Source organism: Sciurus carolinensis, chromosome 11, assembly GCF_902686445.1.
Source record: "Sciurus carolinensis chromosome 11, mSciCar1.2, whole genome shotgun sequence".
Taxonomy (NCBI): domain Eukaryota; kingdom Metazoa; phylum Chordata; class Mammalia; order Rodentia; family Sciuridae; genus Sciurus; species Sciurus carolinensis.
Window position 1 is genome coordinate 1,994,145 of NC_062223.1, and position 10,331 is coordinate 2,004,475.

The window sequence follows — 10,331 nt, forward strand, 5'->3', positions numbered from 1 at the left end:
AGGCCTCCAGAGCTACCAGGCAGAAGGCACCCGGCGCCTGAGGGGGGCCTGCCACCTTCCTCACAGGCACCCTGGGGCTGTGGGGTGGAGTGCACCCCAAAACTACCTCTGAGGATTGGGGATTCTCAATGCTGCAGGACACTCGCTTTCACCCCAGGCTGAGGGGCAGGAGGACAGGCGGCCTGCTGCAGAGGGGCTGAGAGGCCAGCTGGCTGGCAGACGCCTCCTTGCAGGCGGTGGGGCTTCCGGAGGGGCTGCCCTGCCCGCAGCCCACGGCAGCTCTCCAGGCCGGGCTCCGCTCTCTGCCATGCACGTCCTCCCGCCACGGGGTCCCCGCATCCAGGCTTGGCCTCACTCCTGTGCCCTTGCTTCTCGTCCTGGCCACCACTGCACGAGGTGCCAGGGGTCCTGGCACCTCCCAGTCACGACATGGACAATTGTAAAGGGCACGAGGTCCCCTGAAGTAGAAATAACTCCTCCTGACAGACGCCCAGGCCGGTACAGCCATAGCACCTGGACAGTACATGTTCAGGTCCCAGGCATGCTAGCCCCACCACAGGGGTCCCCCGCTGGGCTCAAGGAGCGCTGTCGCCCTGGCAGCAGGTGCATCTGAGGGGTGGCTGAGCTGTGCCTAGTAGCCAGCCCTCGAGGCCTCCACCTACCCATGTGCAAAGGGGACATGGGCTTGCTTGGCCTGCAAGGATGGCCCACCAGCCCCACCAGCCCCAGAAAAAAACCCACTCTTGGGGAGCCAGAGGCTGCCGGGCGCAGGCTCTGCAGGCCCTGGGAGGGATGCGTGGCGGAAAGCTTGGGCCCACCCTTCTCTTGTCCACCCTGTCTGCATGGTGCTCTGGATTTCCTGAAGCCCATCTCCCCTGGGCTCTTGGGCCAGATGGCCTGTGATCTCTGAGGGTGGACACAGCCCTGTCTTTTCTCCCTTTGCCCGACTGCCAGCCCTTGCCACCTGGTTGAGCATGAGTGACATCATCATCAAGGGGAGCCCATGAGCAACCCAGGGACCCTCCACAACACCTCCTCCCTCCCACTCCAGCACCCTGATCCCTGGCTTCTGAGACCACCTTCTGGTCCCCAGGCAGATGCTGAAGAGAGAGGATACAGCTGGTTTGGCCCTGCCCTCTCCTGCAGGGTGGCCATTTCTGCACCCTGGCCCCAGAACCCCCTGGCATTTGGCTTCAGGAAGGACCCTTGCTAGGTATGGACAATGGTCACTCCCTCACTGGGCTGACCAGCTGTGGGCCAGGAGCAGGAGGTTGGGCACAGTAGGGGATGCTTGTCTGTCACACGCAGGTTCTGCTGGTCATCCACGAGTGCCCACCCCAGGAGGGGTTCAGGAGGGACCAGAGGGAGAGCAGGGCAGGGCTAAGGTGTGGTCTCAGGTTGTGGGGATGCGGGCAGGTCCTGTGCCCTCACTGGTGGCCAGGCTTAGAGCTGGGCCTGGGGGTCCCTCAGGGGAGGGTGTCCTGAGCAAAGCCTGGAGTGGGGAGGGGAGGGAGCCACCTTGCTGTGGCTCGCTTCCTGAGCCAGGTGGTTTCTGCTTCTTTCTGGGTTCCTGACCAGGACTGCGTGGGTGCTGCTTCACCCGCCCCCTGCCTCATCGGCACAGCCCAGGGCCCTGGCGCTGCCATGGTGGTGGGCGCCTGCTAGAGCGTGAGTGGGGCTGGCAGGAGGGAGAGTCACCCGCCCAGGGGCCCGGCAGCTCCCAGGGCAAACCCGCCAGGGGTTCCAGGAAGCGTCTCCCCCAGAAGCCAGGCCTCTGCCTGGACCAAGGAAAGCAAACACGGGAGGAGAGGCCGTGCAGGCGAGCGCAGGAGGCCCAGGGACGAGAGGAACATCACGCGCAGCACCTGGCCCGGGGCCGGGCCACCCGCAGGCGCGTTCTTTCCATCTGCCGCAGCTGCTCCGGGGGCCCTGAGCCGGGCTCTCTTCCCCAGCCCACCCGCCCTGCTCCCCACCGGCCAAGGCCCACCGCCTGGGCAGGGGAGAGAGGACGGCGCAGGCAAAGCCAGAGGCGGGGGCTCGACCCACGCGGCATGCCAGGGGCGCCCCTTGCTCAGGGAGGGGCACGCTGGCCCCAGAGGCCCAGGGTTCCCTGAGGGCCTCTGAGGGCACAGCTATTTCCAGCCTCAGAGCTCAGGCCTCCCCAAGAGGCAGGGGATGCGGGCACTGGAGACAGCTGGACAGGCAGGCGCTGAGACCCCAAAGGGCAGAGCAGAAGTGGCGGGACAGCTGGCCCGCTTGGGTCCCTGTGTCCCTCTCCCCGGGCCCCACCCGTACATGACAGAGAGGCGCCTGCCCCGTCCCTGCCCCCAGTTCACAGACCTGCAGGAGGAAGGGGCTCCAGGGGGCTCTCGGTGTGAGCCGTGTGTTTCTAACATAGTGTGACCTGGGTGGGCAGCTCCAGGAGCTGGGGTCCTCCTGGGGATGCACCCACCCAGCCAAGGGGCCCACCTAGCATCTACCATTGCTCAGGCAGTGGGAGCTGGTGGTCAACAGGGGCTGACCAGCATCTCTCTGCTTCCTACCCTAGACCCTCTTCCTCACCCCACATTCTGCTTCACCAGGGAGCTGTCCCCATTGTCCCTTCCTACCCAGCTGTCCCCTCCCATCTCCACTGGTCTTGACCGGTGGTGAATGGCAGCCCCAGCTGCCATGCTGACGGGCCCAGGCCCACCAGCAGGTACCGCTGCCAAGCAGTCCCCACCTCAGGCCCCACCCACAGGGTGCAGCTTGCCCAGGGCGGCTGTTGGCCTTGTTTGGGCCTGTCCACTGCAGGGCCACCTATGTCCCAGAAGGAAGGTCTACCAGTGCAGCTGTCCTCACAGCACTTGGGCCATGGACATGGCTATTTCCAGCTGGGCATTGGCTCCCTGTCCTCTTCCTCATGAGGAAGGGGATATAGATAGATATCCTGCAGGCGCCAGCCAGGCGCCTGAGACCCCAAAAAGGAAGGGAACAGGGAGGTCAGCTCAGGCCTGCCCAGCTACCCTATCCGCTGGTGAGCTCATACGTCTTGGCTCTCGGGTAGTTCCAAGTCCGTCCTCCCACCCCCGCCCCCTTTCAATGTCCCAAGCCCCATTCTGGGACCGCCTGGGGAGCTGACCCCTCCTGATCATGCACACTGGGATTGACCAGAGGTGTCCATGGCTCTTCAGTCCTTCCCTGCGCCTTCTCCCTGCCCCAGGGTCAAAGGGGACCTCACTCTGAAAGACCCCGCCAGGGTTCTAGATCCTTCTGGTGGCCACTCCTGTGCCTTGGCCCACCAGGTCTAGGCACCTCCCCTGTGCAGGCCTGGCTTTGGGCTGGACTGTCCAGGTCTTGGAAGACAAATCAAATCCCTCCTTCCTTGCCAACTAGTGGGGTAGCAGGGTCGGCACAAGATAAGACTGAGCCCCAGAGTGCTGGAGAGGGGCTGGCCCAGGCCGTGGGGAAGGGTGGCCTCCGTGGTGATAGCTAACAGGCTGTGTCACCCAGGACTCCAGCCTGAGTGACAGTAAACCACTCCTCTGTTCCCACGGTGTCTCTGCTTTGGTCACCTGCCCTTCACCCTGGAAGGCGAGTGGAGCCAGCTCTGCCCCATGGTGCCCCACCCCTAGAGAGGTGGCCAGTGGCGGGGCAGCCTGGGGGGAGGGCAGAGACAAGGGGCTGGAGAATGCCGCCCTGCCAGCTTCCTCAGGTCTGCAGCTTGGGCTTCTGGAAATGTCTGGGCTCCCTCAAGGGCTGATGTCCCCCCGGAGAGAGGCCCTGGCTGGAGCTCAGGGCTGAAGACAGCCCGTCACAGGCAGTGTGGACCCCCCAGGGTGCTGCAAAACGGGCCTGTGGTGTTCAGAGGCGGCCAAACCGCTCTGGTCCAGGGCACGAGGAACTGGTGTGGGTGCCCACCAGGCGACTGGGGCCCTGGGTGCTCTGGAAACTTTACCCAGGTCCTGGCTTGAGCACCCCCAAAACAGATCCAGGGCTACCCAGTCACCCAGGGCAGAGCTCTGGCAAGCCTCGGACTTCCCACAGCTGGGCAAACCTGCCTGATACCCATCCTCCTTGTACGTGGACCTTCTCGAGTGGGGGGAGGCCGGCTCACCCGCTGTGGCGGCGGTGGTGGGGGCCAGTGGGCACAGCAAAGCTAAGGCTTCAGCACTTTCTGTGTGGCCACAGACCAGAGAACTGGGGATGGCAGGTTCCCCACTGGGCCCCAACTTTGGTCTGATGGGGGTTTGAGAGGTTGGCCAAGGCCATAGGGGCCCTGAAAGCTCAGCTGGGTGCCAGGGATAGTGCTGGCCACCCTTGGCAGCCTCCAGTCTAGAGGCCAAGGGAGCTCTGCCTCAGGAGCTTGTGGTCTCTGGGCAGCGGCCCAGAGCATGTGCAGCTCAGGTATAGAAAATAGGATTTGTTCCCCTCTTGGGAGTGAGGACTGGTGTGGGGTCCAGGCTGCTCCGAGGCAGAGGGCTTTGGATGATCATCCTTACCATCTCTCAACAGAGTACGGAGGGGGTCCCATGGTCCCAAGCAGGGACTGGACCAGGGCCCGCTGCGTCTGGAACCAGACTCAATCCTGGCACCGCTGCCACCAGCCTGGGCCCAAGTGCAGGGACAGGCTTGGGCCACAAAGCTGGTCATGTGCTCTCAATGCTGCCCATGTCCGCAAAGGTGTGTCCAGCTGGAAGCGTCCTAGGCTGCGGGCAACCCCAGTGCCAAGCGCCCCTCCAGGCCAACGTGGAGCTTTGGGGCCTTACCCTCCTCAGTTGCCAAATCTTTCCATGGGTGCCCCAGCCCCTGGGGGTCCCCTCCTCCTTCCCACAGCGTGGCAAGGTGGCCTGGTGCATGGGAGACAGCACAGAGTCACAGGAGGCCCTGGAGGGGACACAGCCTCGCCCTTCGAGGGGCAGACGATTGAGTTGGAGGGTCCCATGGGACCTCACTGTGGAAGGACTCAAAGCCGTGGGGGCCTCTGGGTGGGTGGGGCCGTATCTGGCCGCATCAGCACAGTAGGCGTGTGGGCCAGGCCTCGGAGATGGCTTCCCTTGGAACTGGGCAGCTCTGCCAGGGGCAGAGTCTTCTGAACTCAGTCTTGTTGAGCCTGAGGCCCAACAGGGGCCCTTTGTGGGTGGATGGGGTGGTGATTTGGGGATGACTGGGCATGGGGTTCCTATGGGCAAAGCTGGCACTGGGGCCCAAGAGATGTCCAGGTAGTCCTGCCAGCCTGGGTAGGGAACTCAACCTTGGGGAACAGAGGTCAGCCCGGCGACCCTGGATCACATAGCCCAGGGGTTCTGGTCTAGGAGGGCACAGCAAACTCGGAGCCCTGTGCTGGAGTTCAGGGAGGAGACGAAGCTTTGCCAGCTCAGCGTTCAGTGCCCCCTGACCCTGCAGGAAGTAAAGGCTCCGGGGTGCCTGGGAGACTAGGTGTGAGCAGGGGTCATTCCTTATGGGCTTTGGACCCTACTGAGTCATGCACGGAAGCATCCATCTCCAGACCCAGCCTCAACACCTAAGGGTGGGGAGTGTCCAGAGCAGTGTGCTGGCAGCTGATCTGGCCTCCCCTGCATCCTGCCCCCCCAGCGCTACCCCACAGAGAGGTTCTGATGGGCCCCTCAACCCCTAAGACCTCACTGGTGTGCCCCCCCAGCCCCTGCACTTGGCAGACCTTTCACAACTCACGAGGGGTGAGGCTGTGGAGTATTTGGAGTGAGATGTCCCTCTTTCCACCTCCTCCGGGGAGACCCTGGTTCTGTTGGCTCTGGGAAATGTCCATGCAGGGCTCACCCACTAGCCAAAGGCAACAGGCCTCCGTTCCCCCTGCTAAACCAACAGTCCTTCCCCAAGGAGGCGGATACCAGGCACAGGCCGTGAGCCTCATGGGTACATGGGACCCTGGACGTGCACCCTGTGGCCAGGGTCAGCCACGCGTCCCGAGCATCTGGCGTGCTCTCTGCCAGGCTCTGGGTCTGTATCATCCGCACACACAGGCCCTTGCAGCTGAGGGCAAGAAGGTAGCTGTGGAGTTTGGGTAGGCTGGCAGCCCGCATCCTTGGCTCCCTGGGGCCCTTTGGTGCTGCAGGACAGGGAGGAAGCCCTCTGGGCCTGCCCTGGAGCCACTTGGACCTCACAGGGCCTGTGGCTCGCTCCAATTGCTCTTGAAATTCCTCAAAGTCTTTCAGGGAGGGAAGGCCTGGGAGGAGTGGGCCAGGGGCCCGAGAGACAGGCTGGGCTTGGGAAAGGCTGGGGTGCCTTCGCCTGCACTCCAAGCTCAGTGGCTTCGGCCTGAGCAATGAGCTTCCTGGAACCCCAAACTCTGGTTCTGGAGACTGGGTGCCCGAAACACCTCCTCTTCAGCAGCTCTGTCTCTGCCCCCTTGCTGGACTGCCCAGTCTGAGTGGGATACACGGCCACTGAGCCCCAAGCCCAGGCCTGCAGAGGGACACGCCTGCCCTGGGAGTGGCGGCCAGGAGGCAGGCACTGTCTGTTGGCTGATGATGGGCTGCTAGGCACGCTCAGAGGGACTTCAGGACAGAAGTCCATGGGAAGGGGTGACCGGGACCGGCAGGCTGGGCTGGGTTGGCCACAGGAGCCTCCAGCCCTGTGCATTGGTCCGGGCGGAGAACAGTTGTGGTGCAGGAAGCACCAACTGCCTGCTGTGCCCCCTGTGCTGGACCAGCTCTGCCTCTGACAGCCTCCCAAAGCACAGAGCGCAGGCTGGGCCACAGGGCAGGGCTGGGGCTCCTGATCAGGCCATGGTTTCTGTCCTTATGGCACCACATTAGAGGCAGCCATGGCGGGAAGTGGGGCTCGGCCCCAGAGGATGTGGAGGCCGGAGGCTGGGGCCTGGCCTCTGGCCCCTGCAGCACTGGAGAGGCGCCTGGGCAGGGGCTCTTGGGAGGTGTTGGCAGGAGGTGCGCTCAGTCACTGTGGACCTACAGGAGGGTGTGGCTGGCTCTGGGGCCCCAATGGCTGTGTGGGGCCTTCCTAATGGTCACCTGCCACCTGGGGACTTGGCACTGATCCCTGGGCACTGTCTGGTGCCTGGTAGGAGCTAGTGCACTGCTCTCAGGGCAGTAGTCTGAGGAGGGACAGCCCTGGCCCCAAGGAACGTGGGAAGGCCATGGGAGAGGGCACTAGCACCCCACCAGGGAGCAAGCCTGAGGCCTGGAAGGCGTCCGTGGCCTCTGTGCACACGGCTGGCTTTACCAACTCAGACCAGGGCTTCTGGCCACACGCCCGGGTGGATGCCGCAGGGTGGAGTGCCCGCACTCTCTCCTGCCTAGCTGTGGCTGGCCTGCTGTGCGGAGCCTGCTCTCACCATGCCCCTCCTGCCCTGGTGGCCACCAAGACAAGTGGGCAGAGCCCATCTCTCAGGGGGCCGGCACACACGAGGAAGGCCCCACAGTGTGAGGCCACATCAGAAGTTTCTAGAAGGACCCAGAGGGGCAGGAGGGGGCAGGCTGCCCACGTGGAGCAGTCCATGGTGGCTCTGATGGGCCCCTTCAGGAGGCCATGCTCTGGGAGGGGCTCCCGCCTGAGGCTGAGAGCACAGCTGGGGCCTTGGGCAGCTTGGTCCAAGCATGTCCACGCCTTTGGGGTCAGTGGGCAGGATTCCACCACTGGCCCACGGGGAAACTGACCCATTGGGCTTGAGAAAGGACCTTGCTCCAGAGCGACTTTGTTTTGAACCCTGGAGGGGCAGCAACCGTTTTGGGGTCTGGACCTTGTGGAACGGAGGGTGGGGCATGAGTGGACGCAGGTGCTTTGCTGTGTGACCTGCCACACTGGTACATCTCTTCCCAGGGTGGCTATAAGGGGAGGACAGTGGGTCCTGGAAAGACGGGGGCTTAGCCACAGACCACCACTGGGCCGGCAGAACCTGAGCTTCTCCAGGACTGGGACTCCCTCCTTCCACCAGGCGGCTGGTGGCACCTTGCTCCTTGGGGGAGTTCTGAGCCATGCGGGCCTCTGGTTGCTGCCCGCCTCTGAGGTGGAGCAGAACCCACAGCACCCAGGCCTCCTTCCTGCCTGCTGGAAACCCTTTGGCTCCTGCCTCAGCCCCAGCTGACCCTGCTGGGCTCTGGCATGACCCAGCTCCTCCTTGCTAAGCCTCTGCCTGTGGCCTGCAGCCTCCTCCTTGGGCAGAAGCACAGGCCCCCACAGCCGTCACCCACCCTCATGGCAGGCTGGTCCACATCTCCTTGGCCAGCCACTGGGAGAACAAGGCCACGTCCTTCTCTGGTCCCCAGACTTGCTCAGGCCTCAGCGAGGCATTCCCAGAATCCTCTCCATCCTGGCCCCCACCCTGCATTCCCTCTGTCCAGATACAAGCTGCTCACAGCGGGGCAGGCAAACCTCAGCCTAACCCCAGATTCCAGGCTCGGGGCTGGCCGCCGGCTGCAGAGATAAATCGAGGAAGTCTCCCCTGACCCTGGCCCCGGCCGGCCCCTGTGGCGGCAGGCGAGGGAAAGGAGAGACCCCAGAGGCCTGTTTGCTGTCCCAGCTGGGCTCCCGCATGCCCCTTCCTCTGCCCTGGCTCCAGCCCCATCAGATCTGAGGATATGATTCCCTGCTCAGGACACGAAGCCCGTCAGGCACTCGGCCGGGGGAGGAGGGGCCTGAGGTTGGGACAGACAGCCACTCTTCTGTGAGGGGGAATGTGGCTTCCACCCCCATTTTCCCAGGGAGGACCCTGGGGACAGCAGGGGGCTCCTGGGTGCACCTCTAGCCCACCTCAGCCTGGCCTAGGTGCTGACCATGACTTGACCTACCGTCGTCTTTCAGAGAAGGAATCTGACGGGGTGAATTAGCACCCTCCCTGGGGCTCCTGCACTGAGCAGTGGGGACCCTGACTCTGCTTCCAGCTGGCCCTGGTGTAGCACGCTGTGTCCCCCAAATCTTCAGCAGACGTGAGAGCCAGCCTGGGACAGGGACAGTGGGGTTCAACATCCCGGGCTGTGGCCAGATGCTCCGAGTGAGGCCAGATTTGGGGTTCCCTTGGGCTGGGCAGGGGTGCCCTCATGGGGAACCCGGAGTCTGGGTGGGCTCAGAAACAGAGGGGCTTCCATCTGCTGGGATGAGGGTCTTCATGTCAGAAGGAGGAAAGGAGGCAGGGGTGGGGTTAGCAGCCCCTCTCACTGCCACCCGGGAGGCTGAGCCAGACCTGGACAGATCTGCCTTCTTCTCAGGCCCCTGGAGAACCTGGGGAGAAGAAGGGCTCAACCCTGGGGGTAGTGGGGAGGGGGGCTGGGGTCACTTCCCACTGGCAACCCCCCCCAGAAGCCCCACCTCAGTGGCCAAATGGGTGTCATGCTGGCCACTGACCTCAAGGGGGCGCAGGAGACAACAAAATATCACCCCTTTGGCAGGGGAAGTCCTGCAGTGGCCAGTCTCCAGGGTTGAGCGGGCTCAGTGGGGCTCCCCTGTCCCTCCCGCATGCCCCTGCAGCCCTGCCAGGGCCCACCCGCCCCTCAGCTCCCCGACCCTGGGCAGCCTCCTGATGAGCGTCCCAGTCCTTGTAGCCACTTTGGCCCCTGGCCTCGGCCTTGGACCTCCTCCCAGTCCCCTCCTCTCCTTTCTCTCTGGCTCCCTGGTCCCCTCCCTGCACTCTCCTCTCCCAGGCCTGGGAGGAGAGGACCCTTAGCCCACCCAGACCAGGCTGGAAGGGGACTCCCCAGGCAGGCAGCCCCAACCATCTGTGCTCGGGGCAGTGGGTTGGGGGAGTTCCAGGGTGAGTGCTTGGGTGGAACTGGGTGTGGAAGCAGGGGCTCACATCTGGGGCTCGAGGGGCAGCAAAGGGCAGTGGGTGGCTTTGGAAAGGCTTGCAAGGGAGGCATGGTCACTGCCCAGGAGCCTGGGAGAGGATAGAGAGTGGTCAGGAATTTCAAACTAGGTGGAGACAGGGATTCGGGTTTCACATGGAGTCGGGGGTAGGACACTGAGTAACAGACAGAGGCAAATGGGTGGGGACAGGCAGGTGGCCATCCATAGTCCTGGGCAGAAGATTCCAGGCACATGAGGAGGTGGAATGGGCCCAGAGGTCCACCTCTGGGCAGGAGCAGTGCTTGGATGCCTCCCCAGCGAAGCAGGGGCTCCGGCGCACACTCAGGCGAGTGTGCTGTCCAGGTGTAGCTAGAGAAGTCCTCTTGGGTCTGCGGCTGATGGGTGCAAGGCGCAGAAACACATCTCCACTCCCCTAGGTACTGGGGAGCCATGGAAACTGCTGAGCAAGGGCAACTCAGAAGCTGCCTGGGAAGGGGAAGATTCACCCCAGGGTCTCTGTCCCTGCAGCTTCACCTGAGACAGGGCCCCTGACATAGTCCCCAGGCTGGCTTGTC